Source organism: Mesoplodon mirus (assembly GCF_964341445.2).
Source record: "Mesoplodon mirus genome assembly, chromosome: 2".
In the NCBI taxonomy this organism is placed as follows: Eukaryota; Metazoa; Chordata; class Mammalia; order Artiodactyla; family Ziphiidae; genus Mesoplodon; species Mesoplodon mirus.
Genome location: NC_138977.1, coordinates 98,730,899 through 98,758,632, shown reverse-complemented (window position 1 = coordinate 98,758,632; position 27,734 = coordinate 98,730,899). Strand labels below are relative to the sequence as shown.

General features: G+C 36.2%; 1 protein-coding gene across 22 annotated transcripts in view; it reads right to left on the bottom strand.

Moving 5' to 3' along the window:
- ADGRL3 (adhesion G protein-coupled receptor L3) overlaps positions 1–27,734 on the bottom strand; it is a 590,718-nt gene that overhangs the window by 454,638 nt on the left and 108,346 nt on the right. The gene's annotated exons all lie outside the window — the stretch shown is intronic.

Genomic DNA, 27,734 nt, shown 5'->3' with positions numbered 1-27,734 from the left:
ATTAACCTTAGGTCTTTATCACTTTAAAGCCTGTGATCATCGGCACCAAACTATTTCCAGAATTTTCTTTCCTAACGGTATAATAAAAATGGAATTAGAAATTATGAAATTAATAAGCATAAATTAGGAAATTTATGGACCTGAAATACAATTTTTAGTTAATGATTAATTTTAGTTGTTGTATTTGATTCCTCTTGAGGAAGAAAAAGTTTTACTTTTTCAACCTTGTCAGACGGTAGACAATACTATCAGGATAATACAATAGAGATCAAAAGAAAAAAATTATCTTTTCAAAAAGTTTGAGGAGAATATAAGTAGCATACAGTCAATGACTCCAACTTGGTTCCTATCAAGCTTTTCTATTTGAAGAAATATGCTGAATCATGAATTGTATGAAAATACGAATACTTGATAAGTGGTTTAATCTAAATAAATAGGTATTTGGGGGAGAGGAAATGAAGCTGAAGACAAACACAGACAAAAGTTATTCTGTGTAAAACATTCACTTAATCACTAAAACAGTAATATTTCTGAATAAAATAAATCATTAAATCATGTAAAAAATAAATCAGTCCTTAGATTCTTACAGACTTTTAAAGTGAGAAATTATTTAACATCTCTACCCATAGTTTTCTCATTTGATATGAAGATGAAATAAAAGGCTCTGTAAACATCCATTTTACACTGTGAAACGGTGAGAAAATATACAGTCATCTCTCGGTATTCATGGGTGATTGGTTCTAGGACCCATCTCAGATACCAAAATCTGCAGATGATCAACTCCCATAGTCAGCCCTCCATATCCATGGGGTTTGCATCCATGAATTCAACCAATAATAAATATATATATTTATTGAAAAACTTCCATGTATAAGTGGATTCATGCACTTCAAACCTTTGTTACTCAAAGGTCAACTGTAATTTAATGGCATTTAATTTACTCTACACATACTTAGAGTTCTATTTAATAAATAGTTGCCACTTGCAGAACCACTTGATCTTTGTTCTGTGGTATACAAAGGTACATAAAATAGAGCAAAAGAAAATATTGTCAATTGATTCAATGCTTCCCATTATGTACTCATTGTTAAAAGTTAGTTTTAGTGATATGCCTACAGTGCCCACAGCCACACCAATAATTAACTTTATTCTTCCTTCAAGTAGCTAACATCTTCTCTGTGAAGTCTCCTTCACCACCCCCATGCTGAATCAAGACCCTATCCAAGTTCTTAGCTTTGCATTATTCATTTTTATATGTCTGCCTGACCTTCATTAGGACTATCAGGTCTGTAAATGGACAAATGATCAAATTCAAAAATATTCAAATTAAGAAGTGGAAAACACTTAAGTTAGGGTCGGCATAAACAGATTTTTAAAAAATTTTAAATATGTATTGTAATCAATATATAGGTCTCTACATACTAATTAATATATATAGGCTTTATTCCCTCTAACACTTAAGTTTATTATCCAAAAAAGAACAAAATAATAGCAGAAAATACCTAAAGTTTATAAACTAAGTCCATATTCTTTTTGTAACAAATACTCTCAATCTTGCTTATGATTTTTTAACAAGAACTTTTCTGAACATCTTATATAAATAGCAATCTGGCCTATCCCACCCACAAACGTTTATTTTATCTAGTGTGTTCACTGATTTTTCCAGTGCCATAAATACTGCTTGGCATATACCAAGCACTAAATAAATAACTACTGAATGACTGGATGAAAAATAATACTTTACCTTAATGTAATTACACCTAAAGTTCAAAGTTAGATGCCATTGTTTCATTTTCTACATTTCATTTTCAACATTCTAGTCTCTTTTGGGATCTTTATCACCATTCAGGGAATTTTTCAAAATAATTTCCAGTTTTCTACTTCAAAATAAGGAGCTATGCATACTTCAAAAAGAATTGTAAATATGCAGCATTTGCATTTTTAATAGAAAGCAAAAATTTTATCTCTAAAGCATCCGAGAAAGGGTACATTAATGATGCACATCTACTATTATAGTGTAATTTTTAAGGACATGTTTTATGAGTATTTAAAAGGTATTCCTTAACTATATATAAAAAATATATAAGGTGTTTCTGAGGTACCTTAACTATTAAATACAGTTAAGCTGTTATAGTTAATCTCATCATGACAATGATTTTTCTCCACTTAAAATGCTTAAAGATATCCCATATTCATTACATTCAAGACATAGGTAAAATTGTATCTGGCATGAAGCAAACCAGTCTTTCTCAACTAGTGTTCTGCAAGATAATTAAACCCTACACAAAAAGACTTAGATGACTATTTTCTCAGTTCTTCCAAGGATGTTACAAGACTGGTATCATTTTAGATACATAGGAAAGGAGTAAATTTCTAGCCTCACTCACCTTGTGCTGCAAACACCAGCCACACTACAAGTGGAAACTTTAAGTTCCCTGGAAGAGCATTTGTCCATACTTTCCCTCTCCTTAGAACCTATTCCCATCTCACCTCCATACGCCTCCTGACCCTTCTCCAGTGTTTCAGCTCATGTCTCTTTTAGAGTGATTTCCCATGACATGCCCACTCAGACTAGCTCAGATTTCTTTGTTAAAAACTCTTCAGAACCGTGTTCCTATCCTTCAGGGCACTTCTACCAGACTAATAATATACTTGTTGGGGTTATTGTTCGAATGTTTGTCTTCTTCAATAGACACTATCTTCTCCCTAACCCCTAGCATAGTACCTAACACATATCAGGAACACAATAAATATTTGCTGAAATTATTACAATCAGGGACAAGCTGAATGCCAATTACTGACAAGTACAGGTCATGATGGAATAAACTGTATCAGTTTCTGAAGGATGAATGTGTTTTATCTTTGGAAAAAATCTACAAAGAAGTATTTCTAGAAGGATTACATTCTAAGATTCAAACATGAAAGAAGATAATACAGGATTTTTGTGTTGACAATTAGTTCATATTAAAATCGTTTTAAATGATAGGGTTGTGACCACACAGTTCTGCTTGAACACCATCTCTCTTCTTTTTCAGTTTTTAAAGTTACCTTTTGTTTTGAAACGGCTAATGCACATTTACTGGGATGGTTTCTAGGAAAATCAAGATTGCTGAGTAAGGACTGGTTTTATTAGGAAGATGTGAATGTATAAAATGAGTCAGAGAAGAAAAAGTTAGGACATTAAGTTAGGGAAGACTTGTGGCAAAGACAAAATAGGACAGCAGAATAAGGTTTGAAGAAGATGAGACTTGGTCATTTTCTGAAATTGCAGAAATGTTACTCTAGGCCACAATGGGAAAGAATGATACCTGGTTAAATAACCAATTTCAGGTTATCTTTTAAAAAATTTTCCTATTCACTAGCCAAATAATATGACCATTATAATAAACATTTATGTTTCAATCTTTTTTTTTTTTTCCTTCTGAGATGTAAAGACTGAAAACTGAACAGCTGGTTTTCTCAATTTTTGCATAATTCTTACTGAGAAGAATGGTATCATCATAGTTACTTTATGATATGACTACACTTAACCACTAAGGAGGAAGATGAAGTAGAATGTTATGGTTATACGGAATCCTTGAAACAGACTGCCTGGATTTCAATCTCAGCTCCTTTGCTTACTCACTGTATGACTTTGGGAAATACATATTTTTAAATTTTCCCTGCTCCAGTCTTTTTTTATTTTATTTTTAAAAATTTATTTATTTTTGTGTGTGCTACACCTCATTTATTGTTTTTTTTTTAACATCTTCATTGGATTATAATTGCTTTACAATGGTGTGTTAGTTGCTGCTGCATAACAAAGTGAATCAGCTATACATATACATATATCCCCATATCTCCTCCCTCTTGCGTCTCCCTCCCACCCTCCCTATCCCACCCCTCTAGGTGGTCACAAAGCACAAGCTGATCTCCCTGTGCTATGCGGTTGCTTCCCACTAGCTATCTGTTTTACATTTGGCAGTGTATATATGTCCATGTCACTCTCACTTCGTCCCAGCTTACCCTTCTCCTTTCCCCATGTCCCCAAGTCCATTCTCTGTGTCTGCGTCAGTTTTTAAAATGGAAGCAAAGTTTTTATCTACTTAATAGTGATGATTAAACAAGATAATCCACATTAAGCACCCACCAGAATGCCTGCACAGAGCAAATATTTAATAAATGCTAACTATTCTTTTCTTCATCATATCATTACTAATCTTTTTTTTCATTTTTATTATTTTCATTTTTACTTTATTATTATCCTGACACATGTATAAAAGGACACCTTACCAGATCAGACTGAATTTGTAAGAAAAGCTTTGGAGAAATGGGAGGTAATGATGAGCATGTTAAGATAGAAGATTTTATAATGCACAGTGAGAACTTCATATGGACATTTTTTAATCCCACAGCCATAATATCAATATTGGTTTGGATTACTATTCTCTCTTACTTTAACAGACTGTCCTCAACCTGAATACAAGAAAATTTATAGAATCTTTTGAATGAAACTGAGGAGATTTGGCTCGCTGATGTTAGGTCAATGATTATAGATCACTTTCCTTTAAAAGACGGGTTTTTTTGCAATGTATAGAAGAGATGCAGTTTCAAAGTTTTCTTTGTTTTGTACATATGCCTCAGACTTGGTTTTGTAAACTCTCAGAAAATGCTGAAAGCAATACTGACTGGTTTGATATAAGTATACCAACAGCAGCCACAGACATACAGGCAATCTCTTGATGAATGATTACTGTGGTCTAACTGTCTGACTAAAATTTTGCTTACATGTACAGACAAAGATGAAAACAGCAATTTCTTTTCTCCTTAGTCTTCATTTGAATAAATTATGGAAGTAGAAATTAATTGCCTTTTTCCCTTTTTAAGACAAGAAATGAGAAATATAACTATTTTTCTCCTTTAATATTAAATTTCACAGCAAAAATTAAAAGCACTCAAAAAAACCCTAAAAACTGCCTTTTTTTGTACTCAAGTTAATTAGCTCTGCTGTCCTTGTGACAGTAAGTAAAGGAAAATTAGCTGTTTGGAAGAATTAACTAAGCACACTGAGCAATAAAGGGTAATGTTGGTTTTACTGAGAACAGTTAATATACTTAAAAAGGCTTTTATTAATATTAAGAGCATAATATTTTTAAACATTTGAGCAAAGAGAAGCAAAATGTTAACACATATGATAAAATCCCAACACTGAAGACCTTTTAAAATGAAAAAAAAAATCAAGATTAATAAAATTTCCTTGCTTCATTCAGATTTTACTAATTTACCAGAAAAAGTATTCTCACAATTATAAATGCTAAGAAATTTCCAGCAAGCCAACTGCATCTTGAGGTCCAGTAGGGGGATGGAGGTGGTGGTGGTGGTGGTGAAACATCTTTCTTAGAAATTACTGTGTGTTTGTCATCATTGTTATTATTTAAATTTCAGATAAAACTTTAACCTGTGATAATTTCATTTTAATTGGCAGGCTTCAATTCATCCATGTTATTAAAATAAACTATATAATAGAGGAAAGATATAGGCAAAGAAGAAGCTAGGAAAAAAGTTATAATAAATATGAAAAAAAGATTAAAAAGCATTAATCAAAACTAAATAAAGCCATAAGACTGTTCATTATTAACATACACTTCAGTGAGGGAAATCCTCCACAGTCCTATGGAGGCTTTATTGTTTAAAACAAAACAAACAAAAAACAAAAAGGAAAAACAGAAACAAAGAACCAAATAAACCCATAAAATTTGTTACAGAAATGAACTACAGGAAGGCATAATTTACACTACATATACTATACACAAGAGTAGAAAATAAGTCAGCCAAACTTTTTCTTTGTCTACTACTGCATAAGAGATAAGGAAAAGAATACAAGGCACACTAGAGATACTTGTGTAGATTCAAGTGTCCAGGCTTCTCTGCGAGTGTGGCTTATTAAATAACTTCATTTTTATTTTATTTTCCACCTCCAGAAGGACCTGGTACCATCAATCCCTTAGACCTTTGGATGGGCTTGGTTTTAGGCTTTCTGCAATGTCAGTTTAGAACGGAAATTTCTCAGCTATTCTCAAATAGTTACCATTCATCCATTTACTTCCAGCTTCCAAAATTGCCTAGCTATTGTTTCCTTTATTAGTCTTCCCACTGTTGTAGAATTTATGTCTTAAAAAATCTCTTTACTGTCATTAGTATGGGTTTCAGAAGGGAAAGAAATTCATTTGCATGAGTTAAATCTGCTACACTTATTGGAAAATGTTCTTGTTTGTACTTTTCTACATTATTAAAGAACCCCCCTCAACATTTTTTTTAGAAAGAAGCCTAAAGCCAGCCTTATTTTATTTATATATTTATATATGTATACATACATCTATATGTATATATACTTCTATATAAATAATTGTGTATATATATCTAAAATATGAAAAACTACCCTAAATTATCTCAGAACAGATTCTAAATATTTTATTTATAATTTTACTCTGCTCTATTCTTTCTACTAGTAAAAACTCCATCAGAAACTTGATGCAGAGAAATTTTAACTATTTGTTCTTACCAGAATGAGTAGTAGCACAGTTTTGCTTAATCAGCAGTAATCTCCAGAAATTAAATTTGTTTTCTACAGAATGTAAAGTCCTTCGGTAGGATATGTTTCTTTGGAAACAGTTGATATATTTTGAGTGAAGAAAGAAAGAAAAATGTGAGAGAAGTTGCAGTCTCTAGAACTTTCAAGGGTGAACTGCAGTAGCTACAGTGGATCTGCTCTGAATGGCACCAAGGTAGCCAGAGAGCAGCAATGAGCCTTGTGAGTTTTAATTACTAGCTAGGAGTACTTTGGACACCAGGGAACAACTGGATCTAAAATATCATAAAAGTTACTATATATCCAAAAGCATGACAAAAAATGTATACCTACAACACACTCTGCAAAAGCCAAGCAATAAAGCTACCAGAGTATTTCAAATGTGGGTACTGAGTAGCATAGAAGTATCTTTTAAAAATAATTTCAATATCTCCTTCCAGAGAAAATAATTATTTTCTTGCTTTGATTTCTAGAAAAAAAAAATATTTGGGGGAATTTCTTTACGGAAGATTACATTTAAAAAGATGTAGGGGCTTCCCTGGTGGCGCAGTGGTTGGGAGTCCGTCTGCCGATGCAGGGGACACGGGTTCGTGACCCGGTCTGGGGAGATCCCACATGCCGTAGAATGTCTGGGCCCGTGAGCCATGGCCGCTGGGCCTGCGCCTCCAGAGCCTGTGCTCCGCAATGGGAGAGGCCGCGGCAGTGAGAGGCTTGCATACCACAAAAAAAAAAAAAAAAAAAAAAAAAAGATCAAGTAGAAAGAACAAAGGAGATCTGTGAGGAAGCAAATGTACTAAATGTACTAAATGTACTAAATGTACTAAATGTACTAAAATGTAACAAAAGCAAACAAACAAAAAAACACATCAGCTCTTCTTACTGTAAATTTATAATAATTGGTCCCAGGACAAATTGGAATGTGCTTTTTAATATGAAACAACACAATGAAGGAAGAAAAAAAATGAAATGATAAAATTTTATAAGGTCTACAGGGTGGCTGGTAAATTACAAAGATAGACACAGATTGTTCCTATCCCTATACAAATAATCTGTTTGAAACCTGAATTGCAACTATTTCCTTAAAAAGAGGTGAAGTTTCTTTCTCCACAATTGTCTCTCGGATCGGCCATGTGACTTGCTTTGGTTAATGGTTCACTTAAAAAAAAAAATGTGACTCAGGCAGAGATTTGAAAAGCACTAGCATAGTGCACCTTGCTCTTGCTTGCAGTTTCTTGGAACCTTGAGACCACTTTTTAAGAAGCCTGGAGAACTGGAGATCAAGGAAAGCTCAGACAGCCAGTTCCATCTGATCCCTCCAACTCTCCTTTAACCAAAGGAATCACTCTGCCAACCACTAGAAATATGGGTGAGGCTATATCCTAGACCATCAGGCCTCAGTCTAGCAGGCCAAAATCTGATCAGAAAAATCACACAGTTGACCAACAAAACTGTGAATCTGATCACCATTTATTGTTTTAAGACCCAAAGTTTTGGGGGTGATTTGTTAAACAGAAACAGCTCATACAGCAATTTTATGCACTGTCTTACTTTGATTAAAATTCACAGTATAAAAAATAACATTTTGAAACAAGTATTAAAAATAATACAACAGGGGACTTCCGGGTAAGATGGTGGAAGAGTAAGACGCGGAGATCACCCTCCTCCCCACGGACACACCAGAAATACAGCTACACGTGGAACAACTCCTACAGAACACCTACTGAACGCTGGCAGAAGACCCCAGACCTCCCAAAAGGCAAGAAACTCCCCACATACCTGGGTAGGGCAAAGCGGAGAGATTCCCGCACAGAGGATCGGTGCCCACCGGCACTCACCATCCCGAGAGGCTTGTCTGCTCGCCCACCGGGGAGGACGGCGCTGGAAGCTGAGGCTCGGGCTTCGGTCAGAGCGCAGGGAGAGGACTGGGGCTGGCGGCGAGAACTCAGCCTGAAGGGGGCTAATGTGCCACAGCTAGCCGGGAGGGAGTCCGGGAAATCTCTGGAGCTGCCGAAGAGGCAAGAGACTTTTTCTTCCCTCTTGGTTTCCTGGTGCGCGAGGAGAGGGGATTAAGAGTGCTGCTTAAAGGAGCTCCACAGACGGGCGCGAGTCACGGCTGAAAGGGCGGAGCCCAGTGACGGGCGTGGGACGCTGGGGCTGCTGCTGCCGCCGCCAAGAAGCCTGTGCGTGAGCGCAGGTCACTGTCCACACCGCCCTTCCGGGAGCCTGTGCACCCCGCCACTGCCGGGGTCCCGGGATCCAGGGGCGGCTTCCCTGGGAGAACGCACGGCGCGCCTCGGGCTGGTGCAACGTCACGCCGGCCTCTGCCGCTGCAGGCTCGCCCCGCACTCCATGCCCCTCCCTCCCACCCGGCCTGAGTGAGCCAGAGTCCCTGAAGAGGCTGCTCCTTTAACCCTGTCCTGTCTGAGGGAAGAACAGACGCCCTCCGGTGACCTACACGCAGAGGCGGGGCCAAATCCAAAGCTGAAACCCAGGAGCTGTGAGAACAAAGAAGAGAACGGGAAACCTCTCCCAGCAGCCTCAGAAGCAGCGGATTAAAGCTCCACAGTCAACTTAATGTACCCTGCATCTGTGGAATACATGAATAGACAACAAATCATCCCAAACTGAGGAACCAGGAGTCAGTGCTGTGCCTCTGAGGTGGGAGAGCCAACTTCAGGACACTGGTCCACAAGAGACCTCCCAGCTCCACAAAATATCAAACGGCGAAAATCTCCCAGAGATCTCCATCTCAACACCAGCACCCAGCTTCACTCAACGACCAGCAAGCTACAGTGCTGGACACCCTATGCCAAACAACTAGCAAGACAGGAACACAACGCCACCCATTAGCAGAGAGGTGGCCTAAAATCATAAAAAGTCGGTAGACCCCCAAAACACACCACCAGATGTGGACCTGCCCCCCAGAAAGACAAGATCCAGCCTCATCCACCAGAACACAGGCACTAGTCCCCTCCACCAGGAAGCCTACACAACCCACTAAACCAACCTTAGCCACTGGGGACAGACACCAAAAACAACAGGAACTACGAACCTGCAGCCTGAAAAAAGGAGACCCCAAACACAGTAACATAAGCAAAATGAGAAGACAGAAAAACACACAGCAGGAGAAGGAGCAAGATAAAAACCCACCAGACCTAACAAATGAAGAGGTAATAGGCAGTCTACCAGAAAAAGAATTCACAATAATGATGGTAAAGATGATCCAAGATTCTATTTCCCAGATCCAAAACCTTGGAAATAGAATAGACAAAATGCAAGAAACAGTTAACAAGGACCTAGAAGAACTAAAGATGAATCAAACATCGATTAAAAACACAATAAATGAAATGAAAAATACTCTAGATGGGATCAATAGCAGAATAACTGAGGCAGAAGAACGGATAAGTGAGGTGGAAGATAAAATAGTGGAAATAACTGCTGCAGAACAAAATAAAGAAAAAAGAATGAAAAGAACTGAGGACAGTCTCAGAGACCTCTGGGACAACATTAAATGCACCAACATTCGAATTATAGGGGTTCCAGAAGAAGAAGAGAAAAAGAAAGGGACTGAGAAAATATTTGAAGAGATTATAGTTGAAAACTTCCCTAATATGGGAAAGGAAATAGTTAATCAAGTCCAGGAGGCACAGAGAGTCCCATACAGAATAAATCCAAGGAGAAATACAACAAGACACATATTAATCAAACTGTCAAAAATTAAACACAAAGAAATCATATTAAAAGCAGCAAGGGAAAAACAACAAATAACACACAAGGGAATCCCCATCAGGATAACAGCTGATCTCCCAGCAGAAACTCTACAAGCCAGAAGGGAGTGGCAGGACATAATTAAAGTGATGAAGGAGAGAAACCTGCAACCAAGATTACTCTACCCAGCAAGGATCTCATTCAGATTTGATGGAGAAATTAAAACGTTTACAGACAAGCAAAAGCTTAGAGAGTTCAGCACCACCAAACCAGCTTTACAAGACATGCTAAAGGAACTTCTCTAGGCAAGAAACACAACAGAAGGAAAAGACCTACAATAACGAACCCAAAACAATTAAGAAAATGGGAATAGGAACATACATATCAATAATTACCTTAAATGTAAATGGACTAAATGCTCCCACCAAAAGACACACATTGGCTGAATGGATACAAAAACAAGACCCATATATATGCTGTCTACAAGAGACCCACTTCAGACCTAGAGACACATACAGACTGAAAGTAAGGGGATGGAAAAAGATATTCCATGCAAATGGAAACCAAAATAAAGCTGGAGTAGCAATTCTCATATCAGACAAAATAGACTTTAAAATAAAGACTACTAGAAGAGACAAAGAAGGACACTACCTAATGATCAAGGGATCAATCCTAGAAGAAGATAGAACAATTGTAAATATTTATGCACGCAACATAGGAGCACCTCAATACATAAGGCAAATACTAACAGCCATAAAAGGAGAAATCGACAGTAACACAATATAGTAGGGGACTTTAACACCCCACTTTCACCAATGGACAGATCATCCAAAATGAAAATAAATAAGGAAACACAAGCTTTAAATGATACATTACACAAGACGGACTTAATTGATATTTATAGGACATTTCATCCAAAAACAACAGAATACACATTTTTCTCAAGTGCTCATGGAACATTCTCCAGGATAGATCATATCTTGGGTCACAAATCAAGCCTTGGTAAATTTAATATAATTGAAATTGTATCAAGTATCTTTTCCGACCACAATGCTATGAGACTAGACATCAATTACAGGAAAAGATCTGTAAAAAATACAGACACATGGAGGCTAAACAATACACTACTCAATAACGAAGTTATCACTGAAGAAATCAAAGAGGAAATTAAAAAATACCTAGAAACAAATGACAATGGAGACACGACAACCCGAAACCTACGGGATGCAGCAAAAGCAGTTCTAAGAGGGAAGTTTATAGAAATACAATCCCACCTTAAGAAACAGGAAACATCTCAAATAAACAACCTAATCTTGCACCTAAAGCAATTAGAGAAAGAAGAACAAAAACATCCCAAAGTTAGCAGAAGGAAAGAAATCATAAAAATCAGATAAAAAATAAATGGAAAAGAAATGAAGGAAACGATAGCAAAGATCAATACAAGTAAAAGCTGGTTCTTTGAGAAGATAAACAAAATAGACAAACGATTAGCCAGACTCATCAAGAAAAAAAGGCAGAAGACTGAAATCAATAGAATTAGAAATGAAAAAGGAGAAATAACAACTGACACTGCAGAAATACAAAAGATCATGAGAGATTACTACAAGCAACTCTATGCCAATAAAATGGACAACCTGGAAGAAATGGACAAATTCTTAGAAATGCACAACCTGCCAAGACTGAATCAGGAAGAAATAGAAAATATGAACAGACCAATCACAAGCACTGAAATTGAAACTGTGATAAAAAATCTTCCAACAAACAAAAGCCCAGGACCAGATGGCTTCACAGGCGAATTCTATCAAGCATTTAGAGAAGAGTTAACACCCATCCTTCTCAAACTCTTCCAAAATATAGCAGAGGGAGGAACACTCCCAAACTCATTCTACGAGGCCACCACCACCTTGATACCAAAACCAGACAAGGATGTCACAAAGAAAGAAAACTACAGGCCAATATTACTGATTAACATAGATGCAAAAATCCTCAACAAAATACTAGCAAACAGAATCCAACAGCACATTAAAAGGATCATACACCATGATCAAGTGGGGTTTATTTCAGGAATGCAAGGATTCTTCAATATACGCAAATCAATCAACGTGATACACCATATTAACAAACTGAAAGGGAAAAACCATATGATCATCTCAATAGATGCAGAGAAAGCTTTCGACAAAATTCAACACCCATTTGTGATAAAAACTCTGCAGAAAGTAGGCATAGAGGGAACTTTCCTCAACATAATAAAGGCCCTATATGACAAACCCACAGCCAGCATCGTCCTCAATGGTGAAAAACTGAAACCATTTCCACTAAGATCAGGAACAAGACAAGGTTGCCCACTCTCACCATGCTTATTCAACATACTTTTGGAAGTTTTAGGCACAGCAATCAGAGAAGAAAAGGAAATAAAAGGAATCCAAATCAGAAAAGAAGAAGTAAAGCTGTCACTGTTTGCAGATGACATGATACTCTACATAGAGAATCCTAAAGATGCTACCAGAAAACTACTAGAGCTAATCAATGAATTGGGTAAAGTTGCAGGATACAAAATTAATGCACAGAAATCTCTGGCATTCCTATATACTAATGATGAAAAATCTGAAAGTGAAATAAAGTAAACACTCCCATTTACCATTGCAACAAAAAGAATAAAATATCTAGGATAAATCTACCTAAGGAGACAAAAAACCTGTATGCAGAAAATTATAAGACACTGATGAAAGAAATTAAAGATGATACAAATAGATGGAGAGATGTACCATGTTCTTGGATTGGAAGAATTAACATTGTGAAAATGACTCTACTACCCAAAGCAATCTACAGATTCAATGAAATCCCTATCAAACTACCACTGGCATTTTTCACAGAACTAGAACAAAAATTTCACAATTTGTATGGAAACACAAAAGACCCCGAATAGCCAAAGCAATCTTGAGAACGAAAAATGGAGCTGGAGGAATCAGGCTCCCTGATTTCAGACTATACTACAAAGCTCCAGTAATCAAGACAGTGTGGTACTGGCACAAAAACAGAAAGATAGATCAATGGAACAGGATAGAAAGCCCAGAGATAAAGCCACACACATATGGTCACCTTATCTTTGATAAAGGAGGCAGGAATATACAGTGGAGAAAGGACGGTATCTTCAATAAGTGGTGCTGGGAAAACTGGATAGGGACATGTAAAAGTATGAGATTAGATCACTCCCTAACACCATACACAAAAATAAGCTCAAAATGGATTAAAGACCTAAATGTAAGGCCAGACACTATCAAACTCTTAGAGGAAAGCATAGGCAGAACACTCTATGACATAAATCACAGCAAGATCCTTTTTGATCCACCTCCTAGAGAAATGGAAATAAAGACAAAAATAAACACATGGGACCTAATGAAACTTCAAAGCTTTTGCACAGCAAAGGAAACCATAAACAAGACCAAAAGACAACCCTCAGAATGGGAGAAAATATTTGCAAATGAAGCAACAGACAAAGGATTAATCTCCAAAATTTATAAGCAGCTCAATAACAAAAAAATAAACAACCCAATCCAAAAATGGGCAGAAGACCTAAATAGACATTTCTCCAAAGAAGATATACAGACTGCCAACAAACACATGAAAGGATGCTCAACATCTTTACTCATTAGAGAAATGCAAATCAAAACTACAATGAGATATCATCTCACACCAGTCAGAATGGCCATCATCAAAAAATCTAGAAACAATAAATGCTGGAGAGGGTGTGGAAAAAAGGGAACACTCTTGCACTGCTGGTGGGAATGTGAATTGGTACAACCACTATGGAGAATGGTATGGAGGTTCCTTAAAAAACTACAAATAGAACTACCATATGACCCAGCAATCCCACTACTGGGCATATACCCTGAGAAAACCATAATTCAAAAAGAGACATGTACCAAAATGTTCATAGCAGCCCTATTTACAATAGCCCAGAGATGGAAACAACCTAAGTGTCCATCATCAGATGAATGGGTAAAGAAGATGTGGCACATATATACAATGGAATATTACTCAGCCATAAAAAGAAACGAAATTGAGCTATTTGTAATGAGGTGGATGGACCTAGAGCCTGTCATACAGAGTGAAGTAAGTCAGAAAGAGAAAGACAAATACTGTATGCTGACACATATATATGGAATTTAAGAAAAAAAATGTCATGAAGAACATAGGGGTAAGACAGGAATAAAGACACAGACCTACTAGAGAATGGACTTGCGGATATGGGGAGGAGGAAGGGTAAGCTATGACAAAGTGAAAGAGCGGCATGGACATATATACACTCCCAAACGTAAGGTAGATAGCTAGTGGGAAGCAGCTGCAGAGCACAGGGAGATCAGCTCGGTGCTTTGTGACCGCCTGGAGGGGTGGGATAGGGAGGGTGGGACGGAGACGCTAAAGGGAGGGGATATGGGAACATATGTATATGTATAACTGATTAAATTTGTTATAAAGCAAAAAAAAAAAAAAACTACAGATGGAAAAAAAATAATACAACAGTATTTTATTAAATAAAAATTTAAAACTTATAGTTTTCATCACATTCCTTCTGTTTCATATCTGGGCTTCTGCTGTTAGAAATATCTTCCTATTTTGCTTACTTTTACAAGATAGAATCTTTCTCAAGCTCTCCTTCAATTCTAAGATCGAGCCAAGAATTTATTTCTAGATTCCAACAGAATCCTGATTATACCCTCAATTTCATGGCTTAAAATATTAGGCTGAAATTATCTATTTATGTGACTTTTTCTCTTACTAGACTTTTAACTCTTCAAAGTCAGGAAGATGTCTTATTGTCAGTGAAACCCTAATACTCAGGCCAAATAAAGATTTTAAAAAATAAAGATTTTAAAATAGTAGATATTCAAACTATGTTACTGAGCTGAATTTACTAGAACTTGACTGATACAGAATTTGACTGATACAGAGCAGCCAGAGCGAACCTAGGTAGATAATAGAGTAGATACTCAAGTAGGATTTATAACAAAAGTTAACAGAATAGATAGGTCAAGGTTTTTGCTTAGGGAAGGAAATAGTAAGCATGTCTTCAGAATTCAATCTATGTCAATAAGATCGATAGTTGAATAGAGCTGTTGAACAAGAAACACTGAAGTGACTTGAGATGGGGGCAGATGCTGTTTGAATTCTTGGCCGCCTCTTAACCTGTCCATTTTATATATGGAGTAGCTTTGAAGAAGAAAGTTCTTTTTGATTGAGCAGCAGAGGTGCCAGCCTTCATGGAAGCACTCAAAGTAATTTTGGGAAAAAAGCAAGAGGTGGAAGAACTAATTAGTGATCACCAAAAATAATGAGAGGCATTAAACACCTGGAAAGAAAGTGCTCATTTAAACTGCTTAGAGAAAGCAAGTGCTTTGGGGTTTTGAAGCTTAAGAAAATACAAATGCTATAATGGAAAGAGAAGTTTAAAAGAAGAAAGAAGTATAAAAAGGAAAATATGAATGTGCTCAAGCAATCATGAAAAATTCTAAAGGCCAGGATTTGTCCTGAATAGCATAACATCAAAATTGATAACCCCCATATTAAATAAAAATGCAATGTGTTTATATGTAAGTTTGTATTTTTACACATTTAAAATACAGGGAGAATCATTCTAATGAACAACACAGACCATTTGCATCTGTGGTCAAATTCATTAGGAATCAAAATTAATTAATCCTATGTCTATGAAAGTTCCCATGCAAGTCCAGATTTTCATGAAATGGAATTAACAAAATAAATATTCACTGTACCATACAGATAAGATTTTATTATAGGAAGTAATCATAAATTATAGGATCATGTTTAAATATTAAGAATCCACTCATTAATATTTTTTTCTAATTTTGGATCCCAACATAAGAGAACATAACATACTTACAAAAGCTTATTTTTAAATCATTGGTCACACTGTATAGTATGGATAACAGAAGTGAAATTCACAAAGTAGTATCAGAAATCTAGCCTTTCCTTCCAGGTACCAATCAAAATTATAAAGAAAAAAATTAAAAAATACTTTGTCAACATGGGAAGGTTGTAGTCAATAGTTGGATAGAGACTATCTCACTGGCAAGACAGCACTACTTAAAAAAAAAAAAAGAATGAAACCTTCCATCAATCAAGCTGTTTGTGAAAAACAAGCCTTCTCCTGTGGTCTTTGTGTTGCTTCAAATTCTACATGACATCTTTTAAGGATAGAAAAATTTAAATTCCTTTCCATGATTACTGAAGTAAAAATTAATCTACAGTAGTGATAAAATTGTTTTGCCCACTAAACTATTTAACAGCTTTCATTCTAAAACTAAAAATATAAATGGCCTTAAATTATACTTTAAAATGTTAATTGTATGAAGTTTATTCATCTGCCATGTAAATTTCCATATTTTCAGTAAGACACTGCTTTTAAAAACTTTTATTTCTAATAATGTTTTAGTTTTCAACATATCCCTATGTCACAGCTATTCTGTAACAACTTATCATTCTGATCAAATAACAAGTCTTTGTTTTCTTTTCCTACCACTTATCTTGTCAACCTTTAAAAATATATATTTTGGACCATTTTCTCTCAGTGTCTTATTTCCTCATAATTTTCAATGTGATCTTTAGTATATTTTTGATGTCTTTCCTGTGTTTCAACAAAATGGTCAGTTTTGTTGAAACATATGTTCCCAGACTCTTTGAGATGCAAATGTTCCCTACCCATTGTTTTCTATAGAAGAAGTTTGTTCCTTATATTAAGGTGTCTCTAAATCATTTTGAATAGAACTCTGCCTTGCTGTCATGTAATTATGAGGAGGAAAAAGTCAGACTTTTAAATTCAAATATATATGTATTGAGATTCTTTTTGGCATATTTATTTATCTTCAATAAAGAAAATCTATGATAACAGTTGTCTATTCAAGCCATAAATCCCCCCCCCCCAATAAAAATAACTCACTAAAGTGTTTGGGGCAGTCTCTTCATTAACACTCCTATTGCTTTAACTCAAGCCCTCAAAGTGTGTTCCTTTCAGTTGGGGCCCCATTAAAGAATTGATTGCTAATATCCAAGTGCATTCACTGTATGTAAGAAATTAGCTTCTCTTTTATGCATCTAGAATGGTATTACCTATGAACCGTACTTGGGAGAATTGCCAAGAGACTCACTCAAATAATTTTCGTTAAGGGCTTAATTTCTCATAGAAGCCCAGTTGAGAAAGTCCACCTAAATGCTAGCCCTACTGAGGATTCAAGAGTGTCATATATAAAATTGGCAGTTGACAGGAGGAGGGAAGGTACATGGTTCCATGGCCAATCATGTTTGGAAAACACGACATAATATTCCCCCAACTTGGAGATTCATGATGCACATAAATGTACTGAATTTGATAAGAAGTTCTGTAGTAATAATAATAATAATAAAACAATAGAAATAATAAACTTTTTATCTGTGCTTAACTTAATATTTCCAAAGCATAGCTGATCATGTGATCCTTTTTTCACACACTCTCAATGGACATCCCCTTAAACCAGTGTTCCATTGAACAAAATTTGGGGAACACTGGAGGTCTCAGATATCAATCTTCTACCTTGCGATATTGTCTCCCTCCAATGTACTAACCACATTCTAGACATAGAAATCACTTTTTAAAAACACAAACTTGTTCAAACTATATTCCCTTGCTTAAAATTCTTTGGCAGCTTCCTATCACCTAGAGAATAAAATTAAAATGTATTCTCTAATCTGATATTCAGAACCATAATTTGCTCCCTCTTTCTCTATCAGTCTCCTTCCATTCTGTCACATAACACACATACACACACACATGATTCTGACCAGAACATACAAATTATTTCTCACATCTTTGCTCCTTTTTGTCTAACCAACAAATCTCTATCGTATTTCAAAATTAAATTTAAATAGTACCTCTTTCTCAAAGCCTTCCCTCAACATTGCAAGGCATTTCCCCTCTTCGTTCCCACAGATCCTTGGGCTTCTATTTTAACACATACATTATTGATTTAAATATATTGTAGTTGTTTGCAACTCTCTCCAGACTGTGAACCTTTGAAGGGCAGGACATATGCTCTATTAATCTTTTTATGCATAATGTCTAGTGTAATGTCAGGCATAGTAAGCATAATTTAATAATTATTAAAAAACAATTTATAGCAGTCATAATTCAAGATGTTAGACTTCTTAAAATCTTCATCCTTATGCATACCTCATATAAATATGAATTTTTGTTTCCTTTCAAACTGTACTTTTTTCTTATTATCTTATAAATTAATAGCTTCCTTTCCATTATAAAAGGTTCTCTGTAAAACTCTTTCTATATTCTGAGATAGTCTATAAAAAAAATTCCTGGGGCTTCCCTGGTGGCATAGTGGTTGAGAGTCCGCCTGCCGATGCAGGGGACACGGGTTCATGCCCCGGTACGGGAAGATCCCACATGCCGCGGAGCGGCTGAGCCCGTGAGCCATGGCCGCTGAGCCTGCGCGTCCGGAGCCTGTGCTCCTCAACGGGAGAGGCCACAACAGTGAGAGGCCCGCATACCGCCAAAAAAAAAAAAAACAAAAAAAAATTCCTTACTTTGGTTCTAGTGAGAAAAAAAGGATAGTACATTTCTTTTTACTACACATCATGCATTTATTTTTTTAAAAGGTCTTTTATACTACAGGCACTGTCTTAGACACTGGCATATTTCAGTGATCTAAAAAAGACAAAGTTCTTACCCTCATAAAGATGATATTCTAATTGGGTGAGACATACACACATACATACATACATACATTTAAATAGACTTATATGGATTGGTAGTCATGTCTGAAGAAAAATAAATGAGAAGAAGGAAATAAAATAAGTGTGTCTGGGGGTAGGGGGTCACAACTGTTCTTTCAGACATGGAGGTCAAGAAAGGATTCTTGGGGCTTCCCTGGTGGCGCAGTGGTTGGGAGTCCACCCGCCGGTGTGGGGGACACAGGTTCGTGCCCTGGTCCGGGAGGATCCCACGTGCCGCGGAGCAGCTAGGCCCGTGAGCCATGGCCGCTGAGCCTGCGCGTCCAGAGCAAAAAAAAAAAAAAAAAAAAAAAAAGGATTCTTTAAGAGGTGAGTCTTAAGCACAGACTAAATAAAGTGAGCATCATTCCATGTGCAGTATGTTATTTCTTGGCACCCTGGATTTTCTTTCTCTATTAGACTTGATGAACTTATCTTAATTCTCTTAGCACTAGGGTGAGCCCTATGCTAAAAGGTGTTTTAAATCTAGTGTGGCTTATTTAAACTATCAGAAGCTAGCCTTTATGTTTTAGCCATCAGGATCCCAATTGACTGCTCACATCCTCCAGTGCAAATATTCTCAGTAGGGATAAATGGTGCACAGAATAAGTAGTGACCTTAAGCATCACTGCCTCATAGCAGACAACAGCAGCTGCTTAATAAGATCAATCACTTTCTGAACTGCATGCTATGAAGTTTGGAAAGAGATCCTTCTGAAGTTTGCCACTTGGTATAAATTCAATGTTTCTGAGATCATTTCCAGTGTAAGCATGCATAATGCTATTAGTGAGAGTACTGTGTTGAGTAGTATGCTGGCAGTCTTTGAATCTTCCAGTGACAACTTTCGCTTCTGTGCTGGCTGGTGACTGTGAGTATTGTAAATACAGTTAGCAGTAGTACCTTTTTACTTTGTAATATTTTTCTTGAGATCTAGATATTTCACTTCCTTTGTAAAATACTACTTTTTCAACTTTATTAAAAATTAAACATGTGAGGAATAAATTCATTATCCGTAAAGCATCTCTACCAATAAATGCTGGACAAATTCACACTGATGATTTTGATGCATATACCATTTAGGAATTTAACAAGTGCCTCTGTCTTCACAGTTGGAATCCTGCACTCAACAGTATCAAGCTGCAGCATTGCCATCACATTTTCATTTTTACACATGATATATTTCCATATTTGTACCTTAGTGTATATATTTCATTTACAATTGAATCTACTACTACAACATGTCTGCAGGACCCACTCTAGATCAATTTTTTAAACATGCAACAATTCTTAGAAAATCTCAGTGAAACTAGTCCTCAAATATATCATTCTTTGTAGCAAAATATGCAAAACAAGAAAACTAGAGAAGAGAAATTGAAATTATGCTCTCATTTAAGTCAGCTTCAAAACTTCCCCAGACCAATATAAAGAAAATGTTAAAGGAATGAATCCAGAGTCATAAACAACATTTGGATGGAATTTGTTGAAAATGGGGAACATGGTAGGAGATAAGATCAGACAGGAGTTGGAGTTCACATCATATTCAGTCTCGAGGGCCATGGTAAGGCACAAAATATGATTATTTAAGGGATAATCTGCTCCTTTAATTTTTTTTTAAATTACTTCAGATGTATGAGGGTAGGAACTTTGCCTAAATTGCACATAGATGTCCTATAAAGTGATTTAGAATGATTAAAAAAAACAAAAAACAAATAAATTAACCCTCTTGAGACTTAAAGAAGCTTTAGGATTTCCTCTTCTCCTTTTCTCCCTTGAAGTAGACAGCAGCTCCCAGTCATGCCCTTGAGGTTTTTTAACATGGGACTGCCAAATTCATGTTCACATCGGCTAGACTAAACTGGCGAGCACACCATTCCAGACATCCCAAGTATAATGATAAATAATTTAGCAGTGCTCAGAGTAGTGAAATCTATAAATGGTCCTTTATTCTACATACTACGTTGCAAAAGCCTAAATCCATCACCTTTTTGTAGCTAGTAATATAATCCACTTTCCCAAAGGCAAAAGAAACTGCTCTTTGCATTTAAGGATATTTTTTTTTGAGTGCCTTCTTTTTTTTTTTTTTAATAAATGTATTTTTATTTATTTATTTATTTATATTTTTGGCTACATTGGGTCTTCATTGCTGCACGTGGGTTTTCCCTAGTTGTGGCAAGCTGGATGCTGTGCATGGGCTTCTTACTGCTGTGGCTTCTCTTGTTGCCACGGGCTCTAGGCTCATGGGTTTCAGTAGTTGTGCCACGCAGGCTCAGTAGTTGTGGCTTGTGGGCTCTAGAGCACAGGCTCAGTTGTTGTGGTGCACGGGCTTAGTTGCTTCGCGGCATGTGGGATCCGGACCAGGGAATGAACCTGTGTTCCCTGCATTGGCAGGCAGATTCTTAACCACTTGGCCACCAAGGAAGTCCCGCCTTCATTTTTTAATTCTCCCTCAAAGTGTATTATCTTCTCTATCAAGGGTAATAACCAACTTGTATAAGTAAGGAAAAGGTCATTATTGTAAGATGAACTCTTTAGAACTAGTTAAAAGACTCTTCATATTTTTGGTTGATCGACAAATAAGTAAAGGTGTATATTTTCAGGACCAAACACAGGGATAATTATGATTACTTCCACCGTCTAATGTCTAGTGAGCCTGTAGACTATCGTTTCTATTTTCTCATGAGTCTTTTAGCAGAATGAATCACCTGGAGATTTTTCAGAAGTGAAGAGAGCAGGATTCCCACCAGTAAATGCTTCAATTGATAAAATTCACAATAACCTCATGGCTGAATGATAGAAAGATAGCAAAATCATGCCAATTATATTGTGCTATATCTGCTTTTTTTCTCTAAAGTACTTATCATATGCTTAAGCTGGCCAGATGTCAATCTGAGTAGAATAAAGGGATTTTGTTTTCTTTCATCATGTGAACTAGTGGGAATGTTTTCCAACAGGAAAATTAAGCAAACCCTATTTCATCTTTTTAACTTTTATTCTCCTTAAATGATCAAATTCCCATTTTGTAATGTGCTAAGTAAATAGAAGATGTATATGGTTTACAGTAAAACACTAGGGTAGATGAGTTACTGATTCCTAGAATTCTTTTCCATTAAATTTACATAGACAAGTTAATCAATTCATGCACATGGTATTAATTCAAACTGTAAAATGATATTAACTGAAGATATTTTTCCCCTTGGGGACACAGCTCACCCTTTTAGAGGTACCACTCTGATGGCTTGTTAATACTCATCTTTTGAATGAACTTTCACTATCAAATTATATTTACCATAATTACTTTGATAGAGATAGTTAGTTAACAGAAATTTGTGTTCTTTACTCCAGAGTGTAGGAAGTAGCCACATATAGAAACTATAGACCAGCAGAACACTTTTTTTTTTTTTCTTGGCTGTGTCACGCGGCATGAGGGATCTTAGTTCCCTGACCAGGGATCAAACCCAGGCCCCCTGCAGTGGAAGCATAGAGCCCTAACCACTGGACTGCCAGGGAATTCCCAGGACACATTTATCAGGTGTGGCTATGTGACTAGTTCTTGCCAGTGGATCGTGACTGGAAGCAAGAGGTGACCTTTCCAGGCCAGGGCTTTGAAGATCTGTTGGGGTTCCTCTGTATCTAGTCCATGTCCCCTGTCTGCCCTGCCACTGGATGCATGGAAATCCTAGGCCCTAGGGAAGATGGGGAATGACAGGATAGAGGGATTCTAGGTTCTTTGCTAACCATATGAAAGAAAATCACCTGTCAAAGAATCAACTCCGAAGTTTTATAAGCAGGGATCACCAACCCCCAGGTCACAGACTGGTTCTGGTCCTCAGCCTGTTAGGAACAAGGCCACACAGCTGGAGGTGAGCGGTGGGCAAGCAAGTGAAGCTTCATGGGCTGCTCCCCATCACTCATATTACTGCCTGAAACATCCCCCACATCCATGGAAAAACTGTCTTCCACAAAACCAGTCCCTTGTGCCAAAAAGGTTGGGGACCACTGTAATAAGGACAAGAAATAAACTTCAATGGTTTCAGCCTCTGAAATTCTGGGGTTTATGAGAGCATCTAGTATCTCCCTAAAACAGAATGGCCCTGCATATATTGACATTTTGACATAATGGACTTGAGGGGAACAAAAAGAAAAAGAATATTTTCCCTATGCATAAAAATAGTAAAAGATTTTGATAAGTAGTTGTCACTTTTTAGTCAAATTGCTAATGCTGATTATATGCAAACATTCTTCACTATCTCTTCATTTTTGATCTCTAAAAAATGAATTTCTAATCTAAAAGAAATAAAAGATTTCATCTTTCAAAGTATTCATGTAGTGTTCTGTTCACCATGGTCAAAACCTTTTTCTTTTCTTTTTCCACTGACAAGCAGATAACATGTTAGAAGAATAAATTGAACATTTGAATGTTTTGCTATATTCTTGCTAAAACTCAAGGAAAACTATGATATGCTCTAATCACCGGACCATCTCACTCTTATCTCTGTGAAGTTATTTCTAGAGGATTTCTCTTCAACAAATACTTAGACTATGATTATGTTTTTAATCTGCCAGATCACTTACAGTATAAAACATTAAATGGTATTTGTCCGAGGTCCATCACATCCTTTAAAGATCAGTTCTGATATAAGAAGGTGACCTATCATGTCTAAATTTGAAATTACACATCTTCTAAAATGTAGTTTGCTGACTTATCCCCAGGCAGTCTTTGGAAATAGGGCCCATTAGAGGTGAAGAATCAATGCATTACTCACATACGTTTAAAATTAAGAATGGATTTTAGTAAAGACGCAGACATAGAGAATGGACTTGAGGACACGGCGGGGGGGGGGAAGGGTAAGCTGGGACGAAGTGAGAGAGTGGCATGGATATATATACACAACCAAATGTAAAATAGATAGCTAGTGGGAAGCAGCCACATAGCACAGGGAGATCAGCTCGGTGATTTTGACCACCTAGAGGGGTAGGATAGAGAGGGTGGGAGGGAGACGCAAGAGGGCGGAGATATGGGGATATATGTATATGTACAGCTGATTCACTTTGTTATGCAGCAGAAACTAACACACCATTGTAAAGCAATTATACTCCAATAAAGACGTTAAAAAATGGATTTTAAGAACGTGACACTTGTCTTAAAGAAAAGTACTAAGTTAGAGAGTTAGTAAATCTATAATTAAATGTTAACATCATAGATCTCCTTACATTAAAAATGAAATCAGTTCCTTTTATAAAAGAGGTATATGTATAACTTCTCATTTTAATATGAAATGCTCATAAAAATATAAATAATTCTGGGAGATAGATTTCATACACATGGCCTCGTTAGTACAGGGCTCTTCTTGTATACTCCTACTATCTTGACATAATTACTAACACTGCCCACTTTGACTTTCAGAAGTGTCTCTCTTTAAACAAAAATTTGTATCTGCCTGCATATGACATATCTTTGGTAACTATTATATATTTTTTTCCGTTTCAGTTTCTTTTGGGGGGAAAGTTTATTGAAGGTAGCAAAAATAACCATAGATAATTTATGCCCATTTTATTCTGTATATTAAAACCAAGTACTCATAGGCAATTTTAAAAATTCATATCAGAAGCTGGAGGGTTCTAATTTGAAATATTTGTTATCATAATATTACACATTTGAAAATAACATTGGGCATGCCAAAGGGATGGAAGGATTAAGACGTAATAATATTAGGTGAAGCTGGGTTGCATAATCAGGATTGTACATATAAATACAGGAAAGAAAATTCAGAAGGAAGACTTCTGAAATACTCAAAATACTTACAGAGAAACTGAATTAAGAAATACGTTAAAATATAAAATGATTCTTTAAAAATGAATCCCATATATTCTGGGTGTTTTCCCCATGAACCATGTTTACTTCTTTAAATTTAAGAGCTATGACATTAAATATTAATAGCTATGAAAATTAATCAGGCACATTCTTACTCATAAATGACTTTATGAAACCTAACAAAGGTTTTAAAATCATCTTTAGGGTGTAGTCCAATATAGTATATACAGAGTATTTTACCTTGCTTATTAATTATGTATTTGCACGAGTCTGCAGAGTTAGAATTTATTATTTCAGAAGGTGCAGAATAACACATGAGTGTAGATTTCTCTGGGAATACTGATGAGTAAACTTTAATTAATTTCAAAATTAAACAATTTGGAACTCAGATATCATTTTCCACGTGAAATTGGCAAACAGACTAACCAATAAGAATATTGTTGGCAAGGATTTTCCTACTTCATACCTGCTGTGACTTCCTTTCCATAGCTTCACAGCTGATAAGGCTTATCTACATAAACACAAACAAATAAGCATTATCACATACTTAACAGAATGTTAAACTGTAAAATATAAAATAGAGAGACAGCTTTAATACAAAAAATAATTATTTTTTTTCTCATTGTAATCTTAAGCAAGAAATTACAAATAATTTCATGGGTAAGTCAGTGAATTATTAATTTTCAAAAAAAGATTATAACCTTGTTTCAAAATACTGCCACATGATCGAACTGTTGGAGGTCACTAACAATACCTTCAGGTATATTTCTAATCTAAGTCATATCCTTATGCTATTGCATATATCAATGACTTAGACCATTCTCAATTAATAGTGTAAATAAACGTATAATAAATTCTATATACCCATGACCTTGTAGTGCTTCCCATAAAAGACTTAACTCATGAAATTAAAACAGACACATGTTTAAAAGATAATATTAATAGATGAAAATTTCACCTCCTTCTCACCCTTACACTTATGTACAATTAAGGTAAAGTAGGTGAAAATGCCAGCAAAAGAGTCAAATCAATAAAAGAATATCTCTGTAACAGATCTGAGGTGTTTTGTCCCTGAATAAATAAGTTATATTTGGAAATTTGTAAATAGTTATGTTTCCATATTTTTCAACTATGAAAATCAAAGATAATTTGTCCCGCCTCATTTGCTGTACTTAGGCAACATCTTCTCAAATTACAAATAAGTGAAGGCATACCATTTCTAATGACATCATGTCTGAGGGAAAACATTTTTAATAAGCCTATAATCATTTATTATTTTACTATCTGGCTCTGGCCAAATGTAATTATGAAAACCTAGCTTTGACATAACTCCAGTTTGTGTTGCAAAGCTATACCCTGATGGTATTTAGCTCCTCTTTTCATTACCACCACCCAGAAGAATCTTGGAATGTAAGTGCATGCTGTGAATTTGAAAGTAAACTGAAACAAACCCTGAGATTGTCAGTTTTGTGAACTTAAGAGATTGTCTACACTAATTAAGATCCTTGAATGATTGAAATGCATTTTAAACAGAAGATTAAACAGAGCCCTATTCATTGACTTCTTGAAGTAATAATCATCATTCATGATAATTCATATTTGAATCCCCAGATTCTAGTAGACACCAGTCAAAGCTAAATCTCTTCTTCAGATATACTTTGTTCAACCCACCTAATGTATTTTTTAAGTGATCCAATAGAATTTAGGAGATTTTTATAAAACTCCAATTTCTGACTTCTCCTTAATAAAAAAGGCCTAACCGCACATGGCTAGCATTCCAATGGCAAACCTCTAGACAGTGTACATATCCCTAGTTTAACATTTCTTATCATTATCACCCAAAACCACCAGAGTGTGTCTTTATATTTCAATACATAAATAAAGAAATACTGATTGAATGAGTCTGCAAAATGCTACTTCTTTCCCTTTTACATTTCTAATTTTGCCTCACTTTTTGTTTGTTTTGGGATTTTTGTGTTGTTTTGTTTTTTTCTCAGTTTATTTATAATGCTGACTGTACTTAGGAGGTTTTTCTATTTTTCTGTATGTACTTTTGTCTACAGCATTCCACAGCAAGGTAATGAGAACAATGTTTCTGCTGTTACCTTGATCAACTCATAGCATTGTTAGGTGGTGGGTGTCTGTCATGTTCAAGGACACACCATCGTGGCTGGATTAGAAGGAGCAAGACTGGGAGTACAAAGAGACAAGATCAAAGAGACAAAGCTGTGTGGGCAACTGTGGGAGACAGGTAGTGGAGGCAGATTGGTCCAGCGCTGAAGGTCGGTTTTTATTCCCTTTCTGTGTCGGCCCATACCACTATCTATTTTCCTAAGACAGAAGTTGGGACTTTTATTTTTTTATCCCCTTACCCTCTGTATCCCATTAACGATAGATTTTTCTCAACTCAGTCTCCCCTTCTCCATTCATTCTACAACTGCCCTAGATCAAGCCTCTCACAGTGAAAAACTTGTTATATGTTTCTAACTCGTCCTCAGGCCTCCATTATTTTTCCCCTTCAAATCTATCTTCATTATGCATGTAGACACAAATTTTCCTAACGCAGGAATTTACTTCTTCACTTAAAACCCTTCAGCGGACCCTCTTCATAATTACTGTTACAGACAGATCTGTGTCCCTCAAATCATATGCTGAAGCCCTAACTTCCACAGTTGGAGAGAGAGGCTTTAAAGAAGTAATTAAAATTAAATGAGTTATAGGACAGGCCCTAATCCAATAGGACTGATGTCTTTATATAAAGAAGAAGAGACCAGGGATGCATATGTACAGAGAAAGGGCCATGTGAGGACACACAGAAGCCATCTGAAAGTCAGGGAGAGAGGCCTCAAGAGAAAAATCTCCCAACAC